Source organism: Lepisma saccharinum, chromosome 15 (assembly GCF_977018435.1).
Source record: "Lepisma saccharinum chromosome 15, izLepSacc3.1, whole genome shotgun sequence".
NCBI classification, from domain to species: Eukaryota; Metazoa; Arthropoda; class Insecta; order Zygentoma; family Lepismatidae; genus Lepisma; species Lepisma saccharinum.
In genome coordinates this window covers 33,557,183-33,570,063 of record NC_139243.1, presented here as the reverse complement: position 1 = coordinate 33,570,063, position 12,881 = coordinate 33,557,183, and the positions used below count along the sequence as shown (strand labels likewise).

At 38.7% G+C, this 12,881-nt stretch overlaps 1 protein-coding gene across 1 annotated transcript in view; it reads right to left on the bottom strand.

The window, feature by feature from the left end:
• The window catches only part of LOC145999449 (noggin-like), a 114,756-nt gene extending 108,519 nt beyond the window's left edge, over positions 1 to 6,237 (bottom strand). Inside the window, exon 1 of the mRNA XM_083136407.1 lies at positions 5,906 to 6,237. The gene's annotated coding sequence lies outside the window, so the exon portion shown is untranslated. The remainder of the gene's footprint in view (positions 1 to 5,905) is intronic.
• Between the last annotated feature and the right edge of the window lie 6,644 nt (positions 6,238 to 12,881).

Genomic DNA, 12,881 nt, shown 5'->3' with positions numbered 1-12,881 from the left:
TCGCGCTGCATTCCTAGAGAAGACGAGTTGGGAGGGGAAACAATTTGTCAAACGTGCCGCTAACTTGTACATGAAGCCATGAATGACAGAACAGCCCTTCCCCCTGTTCCCCCCTCTTTACGCCGGGGTAAAAGTTGTTCCCATTGAGATCCCTGGAACCTGGAGTTGCAAAACAACTGGCAACCCACCCATACAGGGTCGGCGTTACCGTTCGTTTATTGCAACGTGGCCCCAAGCTGTCTCCAACCAACGCATTGGTCTTTGTGTCCGGGCACTGCCCACACCCATTGTAGCGTCATTCCGAGATGCCCTTCTCGAGGCACATGCATTGCCGTGATTCTAACCGGTAGATGGCGTGCATGGAAGGAACATTTTGTTTGACGGATAACTCGGGAATGCAAGCTTGATTTTTAGCTTTCCAAACTTTTAAACAAATTAAATAGGTCGCTTTTTAAAAACAACACGTAACACCTCAAATATAAACGATATTGAAACGACACTTGGCAAGCATATCTCGTCTCGTGCGTGAGAAAGACTCTCTCTATCTCGTCTGGAGCTATATAAACTGTCTCGCTCTCATCTCAGTCTCGTTTGACTTGTATAAGTTATAAATTCCTGTCTCAATCTCGTTCTCGAACTTTTGTCTCGTCTAAAGTTGTAAATGCCTGGCTCATTCTCAATCTTGGTCTCGTCACCAAATTCGTATCATAATCAGCAAATATTGCGTGTCATCCAACAAACTTTCATGGTGTATAAGAGGTCTTTAGGCACACAACTTTTCCTGATAACATTTTTCACGCCTCGTTTCGACGCTACGAACTCTGGAAGAAAATAATTTTATTCCGAATACATGCAACCAACCACGCGTCACACGTTCATAATTGTCACTAATGTATTGACTTCGTAACTGCTGTAAACAAAATATATCTAAAATGACCCGATATCCGCTTGGTATGTCTCGCAAAGTTGCGTAGTAAGTTATTCTGGTTTAGGAAAGTTTTTTCAAATATCGTACCAAAGTCCCGTACGAGACGAAGAGTCTCGGACACTAAGTCTCGGTCTCGTCTCGATTTCTCCTGGTTCCATCTCAATAAGTCTGGAAGGATCTGTGTCTCGATTTTTATAACGTTCTCTCATCTTGTTTTCTCTCGGTACCATTCGAAAACGTGGCTTTGTGTTTTGTAGAAAAGCAAAAGTGACTTTTGAGTGTATACCACAGCAATTTTCATATATACCACAACATTCAACTATGCCTACTAATCATCTATCTCCTCTTCGGCCCCTAAAGCATGTCTGCAAACATTGCCTCACGGTATGTTCCAATACGCAGGGAGTAGTTTTACCTTTGCCATACAAATGGCATGAATTTACGCACTAATTTATGTCTCCTTCGTTAATAAATCGTTGACAGCAATAAACTATTTCCTAACAGGAAGCGCAATATACACATGTATAACAAACTTCAAAATATAACTAGAAATGCGCCACTCTATCTAAATACTACCGAATAAAAAAAAATCTGTTGCAGTGATTGTAAAGGCAGTTAAAATTTGCGCATATACTCAATACTAATGGGCTCAATCTACATTTTTCCGTATTTATGTTTCAAAAAAGCTTTCAGAAGAGGAAGACAAACGCAAGATTACATTTTCACGCTACAACAAGTTATAGATAAATTCCTTAGCAGAGAAAAATAACTATTTGTAGCCCTTTTGGCAGCTTTCGATACAGTACCACGACAACAACTATGTTCAGCATTACAAAAAATAGGAGCTTCAGAAAAAAAATAGTAAGAACAATACAAAGTGAGAATAGGAGGCGAGAAATCAAAAGAAATTAACATGAACAAAGGAGTTAAACAAGGAGATAGCCTCAGCTCCTTACTATTTCTACGTACTAATGGATCAAATACATAAACAATGTAGAAGAAGAACTCGAAAAAGGTTGGAAATAGGAAACTGAAACCAGTTTATGTACAATCACTTCTGTATGCTGATGACATAATATTAATAACATCAACTAAACAGAAACTACAACATACAGTAATAGAATGGGCCAGCTCAATACAAGATAAATGATAGTGAACCCAAATAAGAGTAAAGTAATGCATATATCAAAGCATGGAAATGTAGAGGGATTGGAAATAACATGGCAAGGAGAACAGCTAGAACAAGTGATAGTTATGAATATTTCGGAACAATAATAACAGGTGATGGTCCTCCTCCGTAGCCGAGCGGGTTAAGGCGTTCACTCGTCTTGAGATCGTTCGCTGCGGGACGGCGTAGGTTCGAATCCGGCTCTGGTCGGAATTTATTCGGCCTACGTACAGGGCCGGTGGCAACCCACCATCGTGAGGAAATTGGGGAGCTCCGAGTGAGTGAGCGTAATCCGGTCACGGAGACCTACTATAACGGCTGGGGATACGTCGGGCCGACCCCCCGACTATTCCAATACCGTTTGAAGATCTCCACGCTTAGAGGTGACGAATGAAAGCGTGGGAGGGAGACCGGCAGTCGGTAGGTACGCCTAGGCCCTTCATGGGCTGTTGCGCGACGGATTATTATTAATAACAGGTGATGGAAAAGTAGAAGAAGAAATGAATAGCAGGGTTCTAAAAACAAATAAAACATAAACCAAACAAAAAAATACAATAGTAGGAAGAAAGGAGGTAGAAGATTATATCAACAATGCTCTATGGCATAGAAAGCTTAACGCTCCAAAATAAGCATTAAAGTAGATTAAGAGCAACAGAGATGAAATATCTTACAAGAGTCGTTGGAAAAACCAGACGAGATAGAATCAGGAACACTAAAATCAGGGAACAGCTACAAGTAGAATCAATTGAATAGATAATAGAGAGAAGAACACTGGGCTATGGCCATGTCATGAGAATGGGAGAAGAAAGAAAACCGAAACAAGTAATGGAAGCGAGACCAGAAGGAAGGAGAGGAAGAGGAACACCTCAGATAGAATGGGAACAATACCTGTCAGAGATGGTTACTAAAAGAGGGAAGACACTGATGGAAGTCAAGAGAATGGCACAAGATAGGAAGAGTTTTAGTAGATGGCTGATGAACTGCGACGTCTAACAGCACGAAGGGGAAGAAGAAATAAGTAAGTATCTTTCATACACATTCATCGATGATACGATGACAGCTGTGTGTTCAGATGTCCAGGCATGGCAAACTTTTTAATTGGAAATTATTTGTTTAATAGTTTTCTCTATAAGATTTCTTGAGTAAGAGTTAAAGCGATACGTGCAGAATTCTAGTTTATTAAACAATAGACATGACTAGTGAGGATTTAAGATGGATCAATTAAAATTTCTTATTTTGTAATTAAAGACCCTTATATTGCAAATGCAGTGCAGTGCAATCTGGACACACACAACAATAATGATCACGTTCATTTTAAACTTAGCCCCCGAAAATGACATCATTTAAATACACCACACTCTATGTGATGATGAAAAGTTTATTTTTCCTTGTGTCTGTAAGTTGGTTTTATTTCTTTACGTCACACTCTGTCTAATCGCGACTTCTGTTATAAATTAGGATTAGATGAACGTACGGGCGCACACCTGAGCTATAAGTTTACAAAAAATCTCATAATCCTCCCCCCCCCCCTTTCCATGTAACCCACCAACCATGCATCATCATTCCTCTAAAAAAAATCTCATTTAGTGATTTCAATAAGCAATCCACTACGAATCACAATAACAAATTCATGATAATAAATAATAATAACGCGACAAATCACTGGGCGGGCTCGGATCCCCTTGGCCCATACAAGTTGGCGTCACTAGACACTCAGCAGTCACCTATACCCAGTACAAGATTCGAACCAAAATACTTCAGTGGCAAGATTATTAAGCGGGAAAGCATTTTTACCTCATCCTTAGAATAGCTAAACATAGATGTCACTTAATTTTAAAAAGCAATCCTAAGAGAAATTTCTAACCAGTTATCAGAAATAAATTCCAAAAGAAGTTTCAGGCTTGAGACAAATCATGATCGTTCAAACAAATGCAAATTAATGAGCGCTTGATATTTTTCATAGCTGTATCTTGAGTAGTAACAGTAAATGTCACAGTTTATTTTACAGTAAAAGAGCTTCAAGGTTCTACAACAAAGTTACTTATCGCTTACTGATGTGTACCTTTTTGTTCTCAACTGTTGTTCTTCTTACTTACTTAGTGATTAAATGTGTATGCATGCCAAACTTTTTAGTTAGAAATTATTCTTTGATTAGTTTGAAATAAGAGTTGGCCTACAGTCCCATCTGCAAAGTATCTTTCAGGTTGGGGGGGGGAGGGGGGCTGATTTGAAAAGGGCCACAAAATGAAAAAATTAGATCTGAAATGTGGTAAAATTGTTAATTAGCCACCTGACAGAACTTGATCTAAATATTATGACTGAAATTGTACATAAAGTAGGCTCACAATGTAGTTAGCCAGAGCCTCCACACAAGGACGTATTTAGGGTGAGGGTCCAGTATATTAATTAAAAATTACAAAGGGTTTATTTAGCATTTATTGTATAATCGATACTTATTTATATTCTTTGAACTTACTGGAAGGCAAGAATTATATTGGGATCATATGATATTGGAAGACAGTATCAAAGAATAATTATTTATGCATATCCATATCTACTACTACTTGTGAAAATATGCATAAAATATTAATCAGGAACTTTACTTTTCGTTAACTGGATAGAACATTCTTTCTTTTGTTATTCAATAAGTGTCCAATTCTTCATATATTTCACATTAATATCCTTGCTTTGCTATCATACAAACAGTGGCGAGGATTGTGTTCCAAAACTAGGGAGGCAAAGTGTGCAAACTGGGGGGGGGGGGGCAAGGAGAGTTTAGATAAGGTTTAGTATAGTGCAGGGGCAAAAGTGGCAAAAAGTGGGGGGCAACCCCCTCGGCCCCCCTAATCGCCGCCACTGCATATAAATTGGGTTGATTTTGAATACACTTAAGCTAGATAATGAATACGTGCAGTTATATCTGTATTCTTATATCGTCTATTTACCTATTGATGCAATAATAACAATGTATGAATTAATTTAATTCAATAACAATGTTTGAATTAATTTAATTCATTAACATTTTAATGAAATTAATTATTGTTATTATTATTATATCTGAGACATTGGTTCGGACCCCTCCGAAATACATTTCTATATACGTGCGTGCCTCCATACAGTGGTGTGCCCAAGGGGGGGTTGGTGGGGTTATACCCCCCCTTTGGCCCAGTATTCCTAAAAAAAAAAAAAAAGAACGTCAAATGTGAAAAGATGGCAAAATGAGAACTGACTACCAGAAAAAGTGTACGTAACCTCTCCCTTTTGAAAATCCTGGGCACGCCACTGCCTCCACATATTTACGTTCGGGCCAGTGTATATGTAGTATTGCAGAGCTGTGACAAGCGGAGTGTTTAAAGGGGGAAGGGGGCAGTACAGCAATTGTGACATGAGGAAAAATAAATTAATAAGGTCACTATTGTGTAACCATTAAAATAATCGGCGATTATGTTACTATGTAAGCAATTAATAATTCATCCAACCACGAACGACAACAACAAAGCACAGAAATCAATGGCCGTTGGCGCAAATGGACAAACCGAAGGCCAATAGGGCAGAGCAACAACCCCAGCCACACACGCATGCTCCAAACAGATGTCGAACTAATGCCCGGCACTCTCAAACGCCCACGTCCCATTGACACATCCTTAAACCAACAGGTGTTATTGTCAGTAGCCAACGGGTTGTTGCCTTGGTGATTGTTAAGATTCTAATGCAGCTCGCGACAACAATGGCATGAGTTTTTAAAAGATCTTTTAACCACAGCACAGCACAGCATGCAAAAATATATTCGAGACACTGGTTTAGCTTACCTGTCTGGCTTCTAGTTCGGACCTGTCCAGATAGGCCTAACGGTCGTCGGTGAGGCGGTTTGCACCTCCCCTAGCTTCTGTCGATACGATCAGTTCAAGTTTTCGCTTCCATTCGTCTCAGTTTACAGTTTCCTGTAAACTCACCACTCCACGATATCGGATTAGCGTCTCGTGCTGACTTGTAGCTTGCAGAATCGTCGTCCCGAGCTACAGATAATGATGACAAACCCTTGTCACAGAGAGCAGACGATAACTACATACCACACGCCGCGGCCTGATAGTGTTTTGTTTAACAAGCTTTGGGGAGGAGAAGGCGTTCAGCAGCGCCACTAGCCAACGACTTTAGGTACTAACGCGAATACCGGCCGGTGCAAAAAGAAGATGCAGAATGCCTTCAATGTCAACTGAATCGCAAGACGTTGCTTCTGCTAATTGCGAATAGCCCTATAAAGAAATGAGGAATTTTGCAGTGGCGGTTGATTTCAAGGTCATTGGTGTGTGTCCCATAAATCTTAACCCAGATGTGGTGCAGCACAGATGGTGTAAGGGCTGCGAAGCGCAGTGCCCAAAGCGGGTGGGTGAGGGCCACAACCCCTCCGTATTGAACTGGGGAATTCCTGAAAAAAAAAAAAAAAAAAAAATGCTAGAAAAGATAGCAAAATATGGGACTGACGACCAGTGATGTGCGTCTACGCGTAAACAACGATAGTCTACAGTCTACACGTAGACTATTTTATACACGTAGATTACGTAATCTATGTAAACAACATGACGAAAGGTGATAATTTAGCAAAGGGCGCCGTGGAATTAGAAGAAAATTATACTGCGTATCAGTTGCTGATGTGTAAGAAGAAATTTTCATACTGTTTCTTTCAAATTCGAACAATTTCTCACCTAGGAAAAAATCTAATATAGGAAATATTCTAGTGTTTTATGGGGAAAAGACCACTTTTGCCTCACGACTGCCATCTGTTGTTGTTTTTTGCATACTATTTATCTTCTTCCATAGTTGATAATAGAAGAGAAGAGAAATTTGTTGTAAATAGGATTCTTTTTATTTCGTTAGGAACCAATATAGTTGAAAATGTCACTTTCCATTCATGAAACCCTTGAAAATTAATTTTAATGCACTTTAGATTGTCTACGTAGTCTATGTAAACTACAACCCAATGTAATCTACGCGTAGATTACGTGTAGACAACGCATGTAGACGTAAACTTATAGTCTACGGCACATCACTGCTGACGACTCAGACAACTGGCACCGGTTTCAAAACTGCATCTCCAAATATTTCGCGAAGACATTGGGAAGTTAAATACAGGGGCGGCTCAAGGACCGGGGCGCCGTCCTCGTAGTCAGTGGCGTGCCCAAAGAGGGGTTGGCGGGGGTCATAAGCCTCCCCCTTTGGTCCAGTATTCCTAAAAAAAACGTCAAAGGCACGAAAATATGGCAAAATAAGTAATGACTACTAAAAAAGTATACATAATCCCTCCCTTTCTAAAATTCTGGCCACGCCACTGCTAAAACCTTATTTCTAATTGCATAAGCTTGTTTGAGTTTATTTATAAGCCCACTTTATGCACACATACGTTAATCAGGACTCCAACTACAGTCTAAAGTGGGATCCGTAGCTATTTTTTTTAGTTGTATTTATTTTTGACAAGAATTAATTATTGAAGCTGTGTAACATTAAGTATATTGCAAAACCATGTAACAATTTTAGCTAAGAGATTACTGTTATTTTGATGTAATTATGTAGATATGTATATAATAAACACATACCTGCAACAAACGTATCTTCTAACAGGATTACTCAATGTATTTTGACTATTTTTCGACATTAGAACCGTAAATATATAACATGGTTAGTGGCGTCGCCAGGATTTTTTAAAGAGAGTGTTATGTACACTTGTTTTGGTAATCAGTCTTCATTTTGCCATCTCTTGGCATTCTTTTTCTCTCTTTTTTTAGAAATACTGGGCTAATGAGGGGGGGTTATGACCAGTGATGTGCCGTAGACTATAAGTTTACGTCTACATGCGTTGTCTACACGTAATCTACGCGTAGATTACATTGGGTTGTAGTTTACATAGACTACGTAGACAATCTAAAGTGCATTAAAATTAAATTTCAAGGGTTTCATGAAAGGAAAGTGACATTTTCAACTGTATCGGTTCCTAACAAAATGAAAAGAATCCTATTTACAACAAAATTTCTCTTCTCTTCTATTTTCAACTATGGAAGACGATAACTAGTATGCAAAAAACAACAACAGATGGCAGTCGTGAGGCAAGAGTGGTCTTTTTCCCATAGAACACTAGAATATTTTCTACATTAGGTTTCTTCCTAGGTGAGAAATTGTTCGAATGTAGAAGAAAGAGTATGAAAAGTTCTCCTCACACATCAGCAACAGATATGCAGTATAATTTTATTTTAATTCCACGGCGCCCTTTCCTAAGTTATCACCTTTCGCCATGTTGTTTACATAGATTACGTAATCTACGTGTATAAAATAGTCTACGTGTAGAATGTAGACTATCGCTGTTTACGCGTAGACGCACATCACTGGTTATGACCCACACTTGGTCACGCCACTGACCAGGGTAGAAAGATGGGGGAGGGCCAAGCTGGAAAGTACGGGGTGCCAAAATTCCACCTCGCCTGGGTGAAAACTTTATCCTTGGCCGCTCTACTGTATCTCTAATCAGGATGATGGAACAAACTCACATTCCGCGTGTTTGACTAAGATTCGACCCTAGGATTCTTGGCTTCGTAGCTAACAACTCCTGCAAGTCCTACATAATTTCGAAGTTAACTTGAATGTATCACGAATTACAGTACAGTAAAACCTCGTTAATCCGGACCCCGATAAGCTGGACTTCGCTTAATCCGGAGAGGCAACAGACAAAAAAAGAAGAATGCAAGGTTTTAAATGTGGCTAGAAGTCAACAAGAGAACTTCCCAAAGAAAAGGCAGTCAACCACTGATGAAATTATGTTTCCCGCAGACGTTGTAATGTACTGTATAGTGTATTTAGACCTATGCCCTTTAAATACACCATAATAAACGTGTTTTGTTGCTATAAACGGAGTTTTAATGCGCTTTCTACTGTTCTTTTAGGTTATTTAAGTTAATCCGGACTTTCGTTAAACCGGTCAACTTATCCCCCATTAGTTCGGATTAACGAGGTTTTACTGTATTTTGAAATATTCACTTCTAAGGTTACAACAAGATATTAAAAGCATTTTCCTGCTTTGTCACTGACGTAATTGTTTTATTTATGTCGTAAAACATCACAGTTGAAGAGAAAACAGTTCCTATTGCTGTCTTCCTCGAGATAACAAAGTTATTTGTAGCGTCCCGGCATATCTGTTTAACCCATTTCACGGTTATTCGTTCTATTAGTCCCATTTGTGATAAATACGCTACACGTTTTCCAGGAACGTAGGCACTGGGTACCCACAAAAATAGAATACATATGAAGTTCTCGCAATCATTTAACAGTGCAGTAAAAATCACGAGAAGCCTTCAGTCTACAAGCAAACCTTGCGCGAACAACAGACCGAAGCGGCACGAAGAACCCCATTGAGAAAACTGCCCAGTCCGAGTAACAGGCGGCAAGCGGCACGCGCAGCTTGTGTCGCTTCGATTCGAAAAGTTGCATTTATGTCTGAAAGTTGGCTTTCAAGAGATACCAGTGCCTCGCCGCTGGTGTACTGCTAACGTCGTCGCCTTGTAATCAAGTTGTCCCGGATTCGATACCCGGTGGAGGCACATAGTGGGTCGGGTCCCTCTTTGAACTGTAGGTCAAGTCCCAATTAGCCGTTCTGTGCATCACACTACCCCCCCCCCCCTACAAAAATTTCTGGCGTTGCTTAAATGTTTGGATTTTGTTTATGTTCTGATTTGCTTCGTAGCAACGTTTCCAGGATTGCAACTAGACGAAGACTACTGGGACAGTGTACTGTGACATTATACCAGCTAGGAAGGGGCGGGGGGAGGGGGGCGTAGTGTTTTGTGTATTAATAGAACACGACTTGTGTAGACTTGGACGCTCGAGTTTTACTGCTTTTGTGTTCCTCTTTTTATTTGAGCTTCATTTGCACAATATATTTTTATTGCAAGCTGTTACACAAGGAATGATTCAAAGTGCACTCATGTCATACATTATTAAGTCATGCTTACGTGGGCGTCGCCAGAAATTGTATACGTTGAATAAAATAAATAATAATAAAGAGTATGCACTATACCTATGAAGGTAACAAAATACCTCACCCTTAACTGTATTTCTTATTTATTACAGATTTGAAATACATAAGCTTCCATAAATGAAAAATTTTGAAACAAAATGGAAAGTTGAATATTTCAACATACGTATGTTAACATAGGACTGGGCACCAAAGTACATAAGTGGCACAGATGGAAATGTTCACGGATTTACCTGGAATGTTATGAATGTACATAATGTTAATACTTTGATCATTTTCATTCGAATCGTCTTAAAAACATTTGGGTGATTCACGACTTATGACAGCCTGTGAATATCTCCCTTCATTTCTTTCTCCCTCTTCCTCTCTCTCTGTGTTTCTCTCTCCCTCTCTTTCTATCTTCCTCTTTCTCTCTCTTTCCTTCTCTCTCTCTCTCTCTTTTCCCCCGTTTATAAATCTCTCTTTGTTCTTTCTATTTTCTCTTTTTTATTTCTCTCTCTTTCTGTCTATCTTTCTCTCTCACTCTCAATCTCTCTTTCTCTTTCCCTGTTCTGTTTTGATGTTTTTCTTCTCTCTCTCTTCCAGTTTATATCTCGCTTTGTTCATGCTTCCTTTCTTTTTCTGTCTCTTTCTTTTTAGTTTACCCTCTATTCTTTCTATCTTCCTATATTTTCTCTCTCTTTGGTTCTTCTCCTTTTATTTCTTTTTCTTCCAAGGGATGTTATCGGCTTGTCTCGTTCCTTTCCCCAACCCGCATTTACTTTTCCGTGAGACTTAAGTTTGTCCTGAATATTTGTCCACCTGCTTAGCACAACTGCCACTAATAGCTTAAAAAAATATTAATTTTTATAGATAATTAATATATTTTGTAAGTGCAAAGTCAAGCTATTCGAGTATCATCTCGTCTCGTCTCCATATCATCTCTATTCTTTCTCTGCTCTTCTCTTTCTCCTTGATGATTTTTTCTATACCTTTCCTTTTCTTTCTTTCTGTATGTTTCTATATCTCTCTTGGTCTTCCTCTTTTTAATTCCTTTTCTCTTTTTCATTCTCTTTATTTCTCTTTTTCTCGTATAGCGTTCTTTCCATCCCTTTCTCTTTTATTTCTATCTCGTTTTTCCTCTTGTGCTATTTTTTCCTATCTTCGTCCCTTTCTATCTCTCTATCACTCTCACTTTCGTTCTTCCTTTTTATTTCATTCTCTTTATTTCTCCGTTTTCTATTCTTTTCTGATTCTTCCTTCCTCTCTTTCTCTCTCTCCGTACTGTTCCTTCTCTTTTTGTATCTCATTCTATTTCATCCTTCCTTCCTTTCTCTCTCTTTATTTTCTTCTTTCCTCTCTTCCCAATCTCCTTCTTCCTTTGCCTTCTTCCTCAAAGAAAGGGAAACTACTGTCGGATTAAAAATTATAGATACTGGAAACCAGCAGACCTACATTAGAACGAGTTACAGCAAAATTTCTTAGTATTAAATTCTGCGTCAATCTATGATAACCAATTATTATTTCGAGTATGCGTTTTGTTTTTTATCGTTGTGAGAACAAAAAAGAGCCGTTCTTTTTGTTTTTTGCAAACGATTGCTATCTTTGAAATTCTGTAAATCAAAATCGGGTTGTCAGATCCTTATGAAATTTTAGTAGGGTGCAGGCAGACAGGTTTCAAACACAATTTTTAATTTTCAGGTTTTCAGCGGAGTAAAGCTGTACGTGGTATAAAATCGATTTCGCAATATCAATGGACAATGATAATGCATTAAAAACAGATATAAAGAGCTTCAAAATAAGACCAATATTGTATTCGACTTGTCAAAATTATAGGGGGGGCTCTGATCACTGAAATAAATTAATGAATGACTCACTCTCTCCCTTTCTTAAGTTTTGGCCTCAGTGTTCGGAATCTCATAAAAGCCCATGAATTCCTCAAAAATATCAAAATTTTCATTCACAGTTCGAGCAGTTGTTCACGGATGGATATGTCAAAAGTTTCGTCAACCATAGCCTAATAGCAAAATATTCCCAACTTTTAATATCTGCCACCCCGGAGCGCAGAAAAGATCTCCCTAATATATCAATTATCTCGTTCTGAATGTCATGTGAGAGCCATTTGTATCGCGAACGTCCCATCCACTACCCTAGTTCATGCACATCGTCTTTTGAAACTCTTTTTAGTAAAAATTTTAACAATACTCATATTTATATACTTAGTATATAGTAATAAGTCATGTGTTTTGCTGCCTCTGGTCATAGCCCCCCAAAGTTGATGGTTTAGTGGTCTCAGCCCCCCCAAAGTTGATGGTCTAGAATATTTCAAATGTGTTTATAAAGTTAAGTTCATGTGGCACAATTCAGAGTAAACTTTACAAGAGAAGCAAAATAATACATTAGATCCTCTTAAGCAAAATTATTAGGGGGGCTCTGCCTCCACAACGTTAACATTGGGGGGGCTAGAGTCCCCCAAGCCCCATGGAGTTGGCGCCTATGTTTGTATGACTACCCAATACTAAGAAAAAAAGTTGTCTCGAAAAGTTGCTAAGAACTGTTTTTTGAGAAATGTTAAAAACCTGAAAATTATTAATTATGTTTAAAACCTGTCTGCCTGCACCATACTAAAATTTCACAACCATCTGACAACCAGTTTTTGATTTACAGAATTTAAAAGATAGCGATTCTTTGCAGAACAAACAAAAAAAGGCCCATTTTTTTATTCTCGCGACGATAAAAAAAATTGGTTAAATTAACGCACAATTCAATAAGCTAAAATTTGATGTAAC